At 47.7% G+C, this 15,138-nt stretch overlaps 1 protein-coding gene across 3 annotated transcripts in view; it reads right to left on the reverse strand.

Moving 5' to 3' along the window:
• LOC119170587 (adenylate cyclase type 8) overlaps positions 1-15,138 on the reverse strand; it is a 634,357-nt gene that overhangs the window by 342,447 nt on the left and 276,772 nt on the right. The window lies entirely within an intron of this gene.

The following is a 15,138-nucleotide window of genomic DNA, read 5'->3' on the forward strand; positions in this document are numbered from 1 at the left end:
CGCAGCTGGCAGCCGTTTCCTCTTCCAAGCCCTCATGCTAGTCCTACTCACTTTCATTTCCTTTCCCAACTCATGGCTATAATATATTATATAATACATAGCTGAGGTAAAGTTGACCATTTCCTTCCTCCCTCTCACTTTCATTTACCAGTAATTGCTGTATTATACTTAACATGGCTATACAGTGATGCCTCTGCCCCCTTCGTTTCCATGATACCCATACTTCTAGCCCTTCTTTCCATCCATCATTTCCCTCCTACCACCTCGCTATACTTGCAGTACAAGCCTATGCTACTTCTTACCCTGTCCCCTCGTTCTTTTTGTATTTCTCACTCTCACCACCCTTTCTCACCGACACTTAGCTTTCCTATTCCTTGCTGTACTAAACTATAAGTGAAATTCACTATTCTATACTTTTAGCTTTGCCCAGCCACGCCGAGTGGTCAGTGGTCGCCAGGCTCGGCTGGAACTCAAATTTGAACGGGTCTGAAGTGAAGAGTGCTGCTTTAAAGTCTTTCCGGTGTGGACAGCAGCGAGATCTTCTTTAGCCTTGTGACTCACGAGCACTGCCATTGTAACCGATGATGAAGCAGCTATGCATACAGGGCAACAAACACTGCTTTACCAAGTGCAGGCATAACTTACTGGAGCAATATAGAAAAACTTGACCTCTAATTTAACTAAAGTTGTCCGTTCCTCTACATGAAAAAAGGAAACAGGTAATACTAGCTTAGTTGTCCGAAAAAGCTTTTGCGACGTTGAAGTTCAAAAAAAGTTTGTATATAATTTTTATGCAAGTGCGTGATAATTCATTCAGACATGAACATTTTTTTTTGCAGTTCACAAAAGTAACTGTACGTGTTCGTGTCTTGCCTCCGTAAGCTCATGTGTTGGGTAGAGAGATAAGAGGAAATTTTCGAGATACTTGCCATGTTCTCTTGACAATAAGAAAACTCTCTTCTCTCAACAAGTAACGTGGTTCTCAAGCAACGGGGACATGGTTAAAGAAATACCATCTTGTCTAAGTTTCATACAAACAACCATTGCTCGTCGATATTCACCAGCATTTACCGCTAAGAAAAAGAATATTTTAATAACCAATCATGTTTCATCAAATTACATAATAAAGCGGTTTTTGCCACATATTGAATTTTCGTGGGAGTAAACCACATTCAATATAAACTCATCAAAAACGGAATTGCTTAAGTGGAGAACCATTTAATGCGTAAGACGAACACTATTCATACTCCCCGAATCACTCAAAGACTCAACGACTCCGATTGCAAGAACGAATACAAAATGTTATTTTTCTCGCGTGATAAGGCTGCCATCTTCTACTCCGAGAACACACACGCACACGGATCTGATGACGAGCGTGTGTTTTAACATTGTTCCAATTTACCGTGCTTCTTGCTCTATCTTTTCAATGTATACAGGAGCCCTAATGACTTGAGACAGCGCTTCATGGCTCTCCTATACAAGACCGTACAGTTGCCCAGAAGGTTCCCCTGATTATAGCGGGTGACTTTAATGCACCTTATTATACTTGGGGCTATCCTTATGACACTCATAAAGGGGTGAACTGTGGAGGAAGGCGATGAACCAGGACCTGGTGCTAGTAACAGACCCTGCACTCTCTACTAGATGTGTTACTTTGTTCACTCGATAAACACCTGACCTCACCTTTGTCCGAAACATGGTGGAAGTAAAGTGGTCTAATCTCAATGTCGATTTCAGTAGCGACCACAGCTGCCTCCTGGGCACTGTCCTGCAAGTCGGACGGACAAGACAACGTAAGTTATTAGTGACCGACTGCGATAACTTCAACAAACTGAAGAAGGAGAGGTCTGAAAAACCGGAGAAACTTGGCCTCGAACGCTGGACTACGCAGACAGGAGAGGACATCCAAGCAACCACTAAGTGGGTCACCACGGACACGCCTGTAGAAAAGATGGACAGCAGACTGGCTCATCTTCTCGAGGGCAAACGGTCCCTCTTGGCCAGGTGGACAGGGCAGTGCCACAATCGCAGGCTTCGCAAAAAGATTGCCGAGGTCTACAGATGCATTGAGGGACACTGTAAAGCACTCTCTAAACAGCAATGGGACGAGATTTGCAGTTTGACAGGCGGACAGAAGGGTTGCCAACAGACAACAGGAACTTGGAGGAGACAACCTCGTAAGGCTGGTACATGTCTTTGTGATGTGTCATTTCACCTACGTGGCAGCCATGCGCAACTGGCGGAGGTCGGAGCGTGATAAGCTCAACACGTTAATCAGAAAGGCCACCAAGAGAGCTTTCGGGCTCGCCATGTACACAAGCTAGGACAGACTGCTTCGCCTCGGCAAGCCTAACGCGCTAGAAGAAACTGCAGAGACACAGATATGGGCATCGTTCGCCAGGCTATCCATCACATTCAGTAAAACTTGCAGCTGGGCGAGTTGGTTCATATTTATGAGTAAACTGGTGTGCGCAAATACAGACAACGACACAGAAAAGATGAGACAGGAACATCACGCGTTCTGTTAGTAACAGTCGTCGGGAGCGATGGATTCTACGATGTAAATCACATCTCGCTTCTGCAGCATTCCTCGTGAACAGCCAGAATAAATCATCGTTGTCCCCATTCCGCGAAATGTCCAACCAGAGCTACAACAAAGGCTCGACAACAAATACTCTACAACAAAGGGCTCAGGAACGCACATGAGACCGTTGCTTCGTCGATGCAGCCCGGTACACCGAAGGGAATGCGTATGCGGCAGTGAGCATAAACCACAAGGGCAGTATCGAAAAACTCCACAACAGTCCTGACGACGATGGCTGAAATAGCAGAGCAAGTGATGATCGCGTTGGCCTTGCTAGACAACAGGAGATCCACAATTTACAGCGAACTTAAGATTGGTAGTCGGAGCATTTGTCAAGGGCACAATATCAAAATCGCCTTTGCAGATCCTTCAGGACAAGAAGATCGAGCCACACACACTCGTTTGGTTCAAAGCTTACATGGAATGCATTCAACGAGTCAACATAGTTGCGTGAGCGCTAGTAAACCACGCAGCAATCAGGGGGCGTGGCGCTGAAGTTAAGGAAAATCGGGACCCTCCTATAGCGTATGAGGAACTCACGAAACGATTTTACCTGAGGCGGAGACAACACCCACCACCACAGAGAAAACTGAGCAGACCTCAAGCTCTGACACTCGGTCTTCTGCAAGTCGGATCATACGCTAGCTAACCCGCCCTATGGCACAAGATATATCCCGAAATACAGCCAACTAATACATGTTTCGTCTGCAATGATATAGTTAATTTAGAACACATGCTCTGGTGGTGCCCTGCGTTACGCCGTGGTCAAGTCATCACGCCTTCCAAATGGGAGGGTGCTATTACCAACTCCGAACTCAAACTGTTATGGGTAGTTCAACGGTCAACGATGCAGCAGATTCGATCTTTCTAATCTGACCTGAAAGGGGCCCGCAACGTGCTCAAGTGCGTTTTGATGGACCTAATAAAGTTCATCCATCCCTCCTTTCTTTGCTCTGACTGCCCTAGCAGCCGACATCTTCAGGTTCACGAATCAAGCGAGGGAATATGACCCTGTATACACGCTGAAACAATCAAAATGGCCGGAGTATCCATACCTTGATTCCACGTTGTCGAGACACATATCTTCCAAACAAGATCTGTAGGAAATTCACAAGATATCTGCATAGATATTTGCATCTAGTGAAAATCACTGTCCAAGCTAAGGAAAGGCCATGAACTACCATGAGGCAGCTTAAGAAGTAAATATTCGTACCTTCTGGCCGTAAAATACCGTAAGATGTTTTTAGTGGTGTTTTAAATAAAGGAGCCACTGCTGTCGTGAAAAAAGCATTTGCAGCAACGGCTCGCGAAGCTTGTTACGCGTACTCTTACATTTATTCTACCAAGGTTGAAGCCTTCATAGAGCCATCACCCGTGATCCGTGCCAGTTCAAGCAACGCCTCCTAGAAAAAATTGGCAAACCCACCTACAGTGGGAATCGATGATATGCGAAGCACGCATGAGAAATGTTGATATGTCACTTTAAAATCAGCCCAATGTTACGAGGTGGAAGCAAATGATGCTGTACATAACTTCCGTGTCATGATTATCATGTTTGGCTGTGTCGTTTACCTTCGTCATCTATTCATGTCAGGTGATACCATATATGGTATATGTGGATATAGCCAAACGGCTGTGAGCACGCTATGAGCGTGGTATGTTGTTAAGTTCTTACATGACAGGCGTGTCAGAATTCTCATGTTTGCACCAGTATCTTAGCAATATCTTTCGTCGTCCATTGACGTCACGTAACACCAAATTTTGTATATGTGGAGCTAGCCAAACGGCCGCGAGCGCATCATAAAGGGCCCAATATACTTCAATGTAGCGTTGACGTGCACGCACGCTGGGCACCGCGACGCTATAGTATACGTTAGCAAAACGCGAGTCTGACGACGGGCGCGACCAGCGTCCGTCGGCGCGGCTTGACGGCAACTGGCGCGAAATACGACATGCTCCATTTCGCGCCGATGCGTTACTCAGACAACACTGCGTCTCCCACTTTCGGTGACGGAGGGATGCCAGACGCGCTGAAACGCGCATGCGTCAAAGCAACGCTGCGCGGCGCGCGCCTGCGAGTATATGGCAGGACCGGTGTCTGGCGTGGCAACCAACGCCGGTGTGACGCGACGATATGAACACCGGCGAGGACGCGCACCGCGTCACGTCGAAATGTATTCGCACCTTGACTGTGGCATGTAGTCATGTTCTCACAAGACACGCATCTCATGATTATCTTGTTTGCACTAGTCACATACCTTCGTCATTCATTGGCGTCACGTAATAACAAATTTGTCATATGGGAAGCTAGCGAAATGGCCGCAAGTGCATCATCAGTGTAGCATGTAGTCTTGTTGTTGCATTACACGCATGTCGTGATTATCATGTCGCGATGTGTCATTCACCTACGTCGTCTTTTCCCGTCGCGTAATACCAAGTTTCGTACACGTGACGCTAGCGAAAAGGCCGCCAGCGCATCACGAGCGTGGCATGTAGTTATGTTGTTACATGACACGAATCTCATGATTATCATGTTTGCACCAGTCACATACCTTCGTCATTCATTCACGTACTGTAATACTAAGTTCGGTATATGTGACGCTAGCGAAACGGCCGCGAGCGCATCATGACCGTGGCATGTAGTCATGTTGTTACATGACACGCATGTCATGATATTCATGTTAGGGTCTATCGCTTGTGTTCGGCATGCATTCATGCTATACCCTACCAGTTTTGCAACATGTCATGTGGCCGAAACCACCGCAAGAGCTACAGGACCATAAAATGTAAATCATGACAATCATGACATACATGTCATGATTTTCATGTTATGACCGCTTGAATATGTTCTTCATGTAGTCATGTTATGCCATACCAAGTTTGGTATCGATGCCATTATCCAAACGGCCAGGCGAGCTAAAATCTTAGGCGGCTAGATAGATACATAGACAGACAGACAGACAGACAGACAGACAGACAGACAGACAGACAGACAGACAGATAGACAGATAGACAGATAGATAGATAGACAGATAGATAGATAGATAGATAGATAGATAGATAGATAGATAGATAGATAGATAGATAGATAGATAGATAGATAGATAGATAGATAGATAGATAGATAGATAGATAGATAGATAGATAGATAGATAGATAGATAGATAGATAGATAGATAGATAGATAGATAGATAGATAGATGGATGGATAGATAGATAGATAGATAGATAGATAGATAGATAGATAGATAGATAGATAGATAGATAGATAGATAGATAGATAGATAGATAGATAGATAGATAGATAGATAGATAGATAGATACGCTCAAAGTCACCGAAGTTCGCTAAGAAATGCTTCGCAATTAAAATCATGCCTGGAACGTCGCTCTCTTCTCAATTGGGAGCCTCCTGCCAGCACGCAATCTCGGAGGCCATGCCTCCTGCCTTGTGTTGCGATCGGCCGCCTTGTGAGACCGCTCGCCTTATTACCGCTCAGTCACGTGACAACACGGCTGCTCGGAGGCAACTGTGAGAGCATTGCTGTGTTCGCAGGGGGCGGTCGTCGGAGACGCTTGCCTTCGTACCGAAGGATGAGAGTAAAATCAGAGGTAGGTCAGTGTGTTCGCGGCTCACGTTCCAGGCATAACTCTTTAGGAGGCGTTGGTTCAAGCCAATCGATGGAGCGGTGCGAGCGTGGATTTGCTGACATCACCGACTGCGGCGGCGTGACAAACATCCCGTACATTTTCCTGGTGACATGATATTATTCCCGGTTGAATAAAGTGATGTTTGAAATGTGCCATTTCTGCGCGTCAACACCCGTTTTAAAAGCGTTACTGAGACCGGAGATTGTGAGCAGCGATTCAAGGTCATTTGGCAGGTAAACACAGCTACCGGCGTCTCTGCGCTGGCTCATTTCGCTTCCACCTTTGCTCTTCACATCTATAAAGTAATAATGCATGCTAACGCAATACATACGAGCGCAATGCTTGATGGTGCCGTCAAAAGCAAGCGCTCGATGACGAGCTCGCGTGTGAACGGCGTCGGCGACGGCCGGCGCCCGCCATGCTAGGCCTGCCTGTCGGAGTCGTGAATAATCTGCTGTTACCGCTGTTGCGACGTGCTTGTCATTGATGAAGACGTTTTATTCATTATTCGTTATGGAACTAAGTGTGGCTGTGCAAATTTGTTCGTTTTGAGCTTAATTACGAGGATACAAAGCCGTGCGACCATGCATGCCGAGGCACCGCATGGGGGTGGAGCCAGCCGCTGATAGCTCCTTCGCCCCCGTGTGTCCCAAAACATTGCATGAGGCACGCCGCATCGCACAGAAAGTTGCACATCTGTCTTGTGCTCAGTACACTTCGCTGAGGACGCAACACAGCTGGAACAGGACGGTTCCTTGAGTAAATTGGAGTCCCAGGGGTATGATGGCGACGCTCCCTTCTCGGATGGTGAGGTACAACGCGTCAACAATTTGAGCCAGGGCGGCTTCGCTATTTACGGGAACTTGATAATTTCGGCCTATGAAGTGCTGGACACAGTACCCTTTTTCAATACCAACTATTGAAGACGACGCGTCACCGACGTCTTCAGGACTAGTCACCTCGGCGATGGCACTTCAATACTTACTATTGAAGACATCACGTCGCCGACGTCTTCAGGACATGTCCCTTCAGGAACAACGTCGAAGACTAATGCCTTCTTCGGGCGCTGGCTTGCCACAGTTGCCAACCACTAACCTAGGGGCGCCCTGAGACGCTAAGACAAACTTGGACGCAAAAATCCACGTTTAAGTTGAAATGCAACGGTGACATAAGACGATCACGTGTTACTTAGCAACACATATTTGACATTCGATGTTAGCCAGATAGGCCGATATGTGTTTAGAAAAAGTTTTTAACGATTTTGAGTACTTCGTACTCAGCATTGGTGTGTTTAAAAAAAGTGGGTAACGATTTAGAGTGCTATAGGCACTCTACAAAGGAAAAGCTGAAAGCCGTTCCTTGGGCCTCGCACTTAATAAGGCTAGTAGTGAATAAAAACGAACCATTGCGTGTGTGTTCCACAAGCGATTCGTTTAGCAAAGATGGTTAACGATTCAGGGTACATTGTACCTATGGGAGAGATGAAAGCCGTCACGTGGGCGAGAACGTAGACAACGACCGGCAATTCACAGCACACTAAAAAGACATGCTTGAATGGTGTCTATAAGTTCACCCTCGACTCTTTTGTCACATCTACATTATGTACAGAAACCTCAAAAAAGGCACTGCTTGTTTTTGCGGTTAACTTTATTGGGGCAGCTCAAACCAAAAAAACCCCAATTTATTTTGGTTAGAATGATGCAAGCATTCTTACTTGACGCATATCTTTCAACCGAGCGTTTAATAATAACTAAATGTTATATTATATGTGGCACCTGTGTTCGCCCCGCCGGGGTGGTCTAGTGGCTAAGGCACTGGGCTGCTAACCCGCACGTGGCGGGATGGTTAGATCTATCTATCTAACCGAATACGACTTTTAGCTCTCCTGGCTGTGAGGATATCGATACCAAACTTGGTATGGCATAACACGACTGTATGAGGAGCGTATTTGACAAGTAATGACATGAAAGTCATGACATGTATGTCATGAATGTCATGATTTATATTTCATAGTCTTGCTGCTCTTGCAGGGGTATTGTTCACGTGACATGTTGGAAAACTGTTATGGTATGACATGACTGCATGGCAAACACATGCGAGAGACCCTAACACGAAAATGCTGACATGCGTGTCATTTAAGAACATGACTACATGCAATGCTCATGATGCGCTCGGGGCCATTTCGCAAGCGTCACATATGAAAAATTTGGTATTACGGTACGTGAACGGATGACGAAGATATGATACTGGTGCAAACATGATAATCATGAGATGCGTGTCATGTGACAACATGACCACATGCCACAGTCAAAGCGCCAATACATTTCGACGTGACACGGCATGCGTGCGCGCCATTTTTCGTTTCGTCGCATCACGCCAACGTTCGCCGGTCCTGCCGTATACACGCAGGTGCGCCTGCGCTGCATTGCTTTGACGCATGCGCGTTTCAGCGCGTCCGGCGTCTCTCCGTCATGAGAAGATGCCGACGCAGGGCTGTCTGGGTAACGCATCGGCGCGAAATGCAGCACGTCACATTTTGCGCCGGTTGCCATCGGGTCGCGCCGGTCGCGCCTGGCGTGAGACTATAGAGTTCTCGCGTTTTCGTCACATACAGCGTCGCTGTGCTCAGCGTTTGCACGCGTCAACGCCACGTGTGAGTATATTGGACCCTTCATGATGCACTCGGGGAGACGCTCTAGGTGCCGACCAATGCGAACGCGCGAAGATTGGCTCCTGCTTTCAAGAATGCTTTCCTGTGGTATTCACGAATTCGTCGCCGAGTCGTCAGTCCCATCGTATGCCTAAGTTCTCAAGAAACCAGCAGATACCACCTTTGTGCTGGTGAGTGGACTTTTAAACCGTTTTGGGGGCATTTTTTACACGGCAACGCCACCGGGGGATTGAAGCCTAACCAAGGAGGCGATTGTCGCCGATGCGCCGACCCGGCGCCAACGTGACTCAACGCTCTGCGCGTTCCAGAACATGCAACTGAAAATGGGATACCAAGTAGATGGAGAGGACATCTCTCCAGAGGATCGCACGGAAGACATGGGTCGGAAGGAAGCCGAAAAGAGACGCTCAAGGTATAAGCAAGCCGCGGTTAGCGTTCCTGCTGCCAAGGGTTCGACGTGGGCTGGCGTTGCGGGAGACGCTCGAGCCAGTCGTAGTAGGTATGATATCAAGCATACAATCGTGCGAGCTGAACGCATGCCGCCACTACCCAAGGACTTCAGAAAAATTGTGCTACGACCACGTGGAGGATTAAATATCTCGAGAATTGGCACTTGAGCCGTGGCAGACGCGATAGTACTGGCGGCCGGCATCAAAGAGGAAGAGGCCATGCAGGACATCATCTGTTCCAACTTGCAGCAGAACACTCTGGCGGCAAGCACTCCGGACCAAGACAGAGCTTCAAGATACCTCAAGGTCAAGCTAATTGACAATGGAGGCAAAGTTTTCGAGGTTAGTGCGTACGCCACGGCACCCCACGATACTTGTCAAGGAGTGATTTGCGGGATCCCCGTAAGCGATACTCAGGACATTTTGACCCGAAAGATTGTGAACGCGAACAACCCGCTCGCGCTGCAGGCCAAGAGAATCAAGGACACCAGAACAATCATCATAGCGTTCGAAGGACACAAGGTGCCCAGATTCGTGAGATATGGACCTTCACTTTTGCAGTGCTCCCTTTACCGCAAGAACATCGATATTTGTTACCTCTGTGGAAAGCTGGGACATCGGTCTGACGTCTATCCGAACCCAGCTGAAACCATCTGCAGAGGCTGCGAGGTCAAGAACAAAGATAGCGTGCACCAGTGCAATCCAAGATGCAGGCTGTGTGACGGTCACCATCCCACGGTGACAAAAAGTGCAAGAACAGGTTCTTAGTGCCATACGTCATCAGACGCAGACGTTGGGAAAGATCGTGAGCAGCCGCAGAAGCCCGGGACGCATCAATCACATCGAGTCCAGACATCAACGACAAGCAGCTTATTCCAGCCTACGGGACCCAAAGCATCCAGAATATTCAAGAACAGGAAAGGCGGCCCCACTCCAGGGGGAGGTGGCGTTCCAGAAAAGGTTCTAGACCCAAGGCCCACTCCCAATCACGGGGGCGCTTGAGTTCTCAAGGTAACCATCAGGGTCGTGATCAGCCTGGGCGGCACCCGAATGACCAGCTGCCTGGCGTTCAGTTCGAGATCACGGCTTCACACCCGGGGAGAACGCCTGCAGTTACATCGAAAGGAAGCTGGGCCGAGCGAGTGCGCAACGGCGCGGCAGAGGTGATGACAGGTAAGCTGCCAGAGCATGACAGAATTGAACAGCTAGAGCAAGAAAACGCGAGACTTACAAAATCGAATGAGAGGCTATCAGCTGAGTTAACGGAAACAAAAATTCTTCTTACTAAGCTAATCAGTGCGCAGTCTTCACAGCCAATGCCTCAGCCAGTTGATGTCCCTGTGGCTGAAAACGTGGGGGACTCGAGAACCACAAAAAAGAGAGCAGTCATGGCAGAACACGTGGAAGCCAACCAAACGACCATGTCAGATATGAAAGAGGTCTTTGACACGCTCAGCAAAGTAGTAGCCAATCTTAGCGGGCAGATGGGTAGGCTACAGTCAAGCATGGCGGCACTGGAAGAGCATATAACTTTGCGCATTACAAAGGTCGAAGCATATCTGCACAATACAGTAGGCCTCCTCATGCACCAAACTCACCCCTTCGGCCACCAATACTAGTGTTACGAAACCTGTTTACAGGTGCAGCATCAGGCTCTGGCCGCCCATGTAATAACCATGATGGCAGCGCTACGTGAAGCATTTCGTATCTGGCAATGGAACTGTAGAGGTTACCTTAAAAAGAAGGCAGCCCTACAGCAGTATTTCAGGAGCAGCCAAGAAAAGCCTCATAATATATTATATTATTACAAGAAACCCTTTCACCGCAAGCAACGTTGTCTGGATTCCGGACTGTAATAGCGGATACTGAAGGGAAGAAAGTCTGCACCTTCGTATGCAACGAACTAACGCACGTAACCCACGACCGCAAGATAGAAGCAGGCCGGTTGGAACACGTCATGGTAGAGACCGTGCCAGGTACCAGCAACCGTCCGAGCATTTTCATTCATAATATATACAGCAGTCTAAAGGAACAAAAGCAAGGGTTCAAGACGGTTCTAAAAAAAGCTGTTAATATCGCCGGGGAATGTCCACTCGTCACAGCAGGTGATTTCAATGCCCCTCATCATACATGGGGTTACAAGTAAAACACTGGGAAAAGATATCGACTTTGGCAAAGTGCCAGTGAACTTGATCTCACCCTAATCACAGACCCCAGCCTACCAACAAGGCTTGGTACATCTTGCTGCAGGGATTCCACCCCGGACCTTACATTTGTAAGGAAAAACAAAAAGGCCCCGTGGATGAACCTCGCTGTACACCTCTGTAGTGGCCACTGCATTCTTGCCACTACCTTCTCCGTGGAGCGTAAACAGCAGAGAGAATTCCACTTCACAGACTGGGATAAGTTCACGAAGATGAGGACGGAAAGAGAACAGGATGGCCACAGACAAGGCTTGGAGCAGTGGGTCAAACAGATTAAACATGACATCAAATCCGTCTCCTCCACCATTACCCCAGATTTTCCGGTTGAAAGAATGGATAGCCGGCTCGCTCATCTTCTTGAGGCAAAGCAAGCACTACTGAACCGTTGGAAGGGTCAGCGCCTGAACCGAAGACTGAGGAAGAAGATAGCTGAGGTAAACAGATCAGTTGAGGAACATAGTCGCGCACTATCCAGGCAGCAATGGGACGAAATCTGCAACTCCGGCGATGGTCAGATGCGCAATGGCAAGACATGGAATATGGTAAAGGATCTCCTTAAGGAAAACACCACCAAGACAAATCAAAAGCATGTTATCGCTCGAATTTTGCATAAAGAGATAAAGCGCACTACAGAACAGCAAGTTGTGCAGCGGCTCGTGCATAAGCACCTCCCAATCAAAACAGGATTGGCACCACCAAGTAGACAGTACCAGGGCAGGCCCAATCCAGGTCTTGAGGGCGACTTTAACATCGAGGTGATCGGAAGAGCCTTGCATGATCTCAACGGCAGGTCGGCCCCTGGCCCGGACGGTATATGAAACAAGGCCCTTCGTAACCTTGATGATGATTCAATTGAAACCCTGAAGGATATGATCAATGCAGCATGGAAAGAAGGCAGGGTGCCAGAGCAGTGGAAGCTGGCCAGGACGATCCTTATTCATAAGCCAGGAAAGCCCCCTAACTTGGACAACATCAGGCCAATATCCTTGACATCATGTATCGGCAAGGTGGCAGAACATGCCATACTGCACAGGATAAACAAGTACTTGGAAGATAACGACATATATACACACAATATGGTTGGATTCAGGGCAGGGCTATCCACACAAGATGCATTGAAGCTTATCAAACACCAGGTCATCGACAATAAAACGAGAGACGTGAGAGCCATTCTGTGCCTAGATCTAGAAAAATCGTTCGACAACATCCACCACTCATTCATACTCGAAGCAATTTCCAAGCTTGGTCTGGGGAAAGCCTTCTATGACTACGTACGGTCCTTTCTTACAGATCGGAAAGCCGTGATGAAGATTGCAGATATCGAGACCGCAGGAATCGAACTAGAAGCAAGGGGCACACTGCAAGGGGCAGTGATTTGACCAATGCTGTTCAACATTGCCATGATTGGACTGTCAAAGAAATTATCGAGCACTGAAGGATTGAAGCACAGCATCTACGCAGACGACATTACTATCTGGTAAGCGAGGGGCAGATTGAGAGCGCCCTGCAAGAGGCGATTGACACCGTAGAATAGTACCTTCGTCCTTCCGGGCTCAAGTGCTCCTCGAGTAAGTCAGAACTTTTACTGTATCGGACTGCACGCTGAGGACCAAAGCCCACGGGATGGAAGCCGTTAAGCCAGACAGACATCCACCTCCGTACAAATCAAGGGGATCGCATCCAGAGGGTCGACTTCATCAAAGTCCTTGGCATGCAGATAGAGTCTACCGGCGCCAACAGCAAATCTATAGCCAAGGTAACTTAGAAAACAGGCAGTGCGGTGCACCTCATACGCAGAGTGGCCAACAAAAGAAATGGGATCAAGGAAGACAACCTCATCACGTTGATGCATGCGTTTGTTCTAAGCCACTTCACGTACGAGGCAGCAATGCAAAACTGGTCAAGAGCAGAGCCCGAGGCACTGAATGTGCTCCTCAGGAAAGTTATCAAGAAAGTTCTGGGCCTACCAATACATACCAGCACCGAGCGTCTGCTTGAGCTCTGCATTCACAACACGCTCGAAGAAATAGCAGAAGCCCAATAGAGAGCACAGTTTGCAAGGTTATCTACAACAAGGTCGGGGAGAATGATCCTGCAGGAGCTGGGCCAACACCCAATGGCAATCAGACGCGATGACAATGATATCCCCGACAACATCAGGGAGAATATCACGGTATCTCTTATACCAAGCAACATGCATCCAGAACACAACATCGGAAAAAGAGTAGCGAAGGCAAGGACTATACTTCGTCAAGTCTCAAACGAGGAACGAGGGGTCGTATTTGTTGACGCGGCTTCCTACGCCAATGGGAAAGCGTTTGTGGCAGTGGTGGTCGATGGGGCTGGCCATGTCGTCAACTCAGCGACGAACAAGACGAAAGACCCAATCATTGCGAAACAGGTGGCCATCGCCTTAGCACTCAAGATGGATAACATTGAAGCCGTCTACACTGATTCCATGGCAGCACTACGGGCGTTCGCCAAGGGGACGGTCTCTGAACAAACGCTGAGAATACTGCAAGGCAAGAACATAAAGCATCATCTTCTGAGTTGGTTCCCAGCTCACCTTGGGCAAATCAACGATTCCCCTCCCAATCTCAATGAAGCAGCACACGAGGCGACGCGAGAACTCTCCAACCGCGCCTCCCCGGGGATGCGTTCTACCGGTGAAGGGGATAACCGAGAAATTCTTACAACATATAACGAGCTCACTAAACATTTCTAACTGTCTAGAAGGATTTTCCCTCCATTTCACGAAAATCTACCCGGCCCTAAGCACTTACATTAAGGCTTTTGCAAACGCGGATGTACCCTACTTTGAAAATGTTACACATCATGTACCCTGACCTATACCCAAGTAATCTTTGTCTACATTGTGGGGAAATAGCTTCATTAGAACACATGCTCTGGCAGTGCACCAGATTCGCTCATATATCGAACATCACCTCTGCCAGATGGGAGGCGGCAATCCGCAGCTCGTTCTTGGCAGATCAGATCTGGGCTGTCCACCAAGCCCACGAGGCGGCTGAGGAGCTTGGTATCTCAGTCCCCACGTGGGAGCTGCCCGCAACACAGTGATCTGTGTTTTGGAGGACCAAATAAAACTTTATCCGATCCAATCCAATCATAATGCACTCGCGGCCATTTCGCTAGCTCTATATATACCAAATTTGGTGTTACGGGTGGTCAATGGATGACGAAGGTGCCAACATGATAATCGTGACACGCGTGTCATGCAAGAAGATGACTACATACCACCTTCATATGGTGCTCACGGCCGTTTCGCTAGCTTTACATACTAAATTTGGCATCACTTGACGTGATTAAGTAACAAAGGTAAAGGACCTATCTAAACATGATAATCATGACACGGAAGTCGTGTACCCCATAATTTACTTCCGCCTCGTAACGTTGCGGTGATTTTAAAGTGACATATCAACCTTATTCATTCGTGCTTCGCATATCGTCGATTCCTACTGTAGGTGGGATCTGCCATTATTTTATTATTATTATTATTATTATTATTATTATTATTAAGTATGATCTGTATATGCGAATCGTTCGAAAGATAAACGCCTTCGG

The sequence above is a fragment of the Rhipicephalus microplus genome, chromosome 2 (genome assembly GCF_043290135.1).
Source record: "Rhipicephalus microplus isolate Deutch F79 chromosome 2, USDA_Rmic, whole genome shotgun sequence".
In the NCBI taxonomy this organism is placed as follows: Eukaryota; Metazoa; Arthropoda; class Arachnida; order Ixodida; family Ixodidae; genus Rhipicephalus; species Rhipicephalus microplus.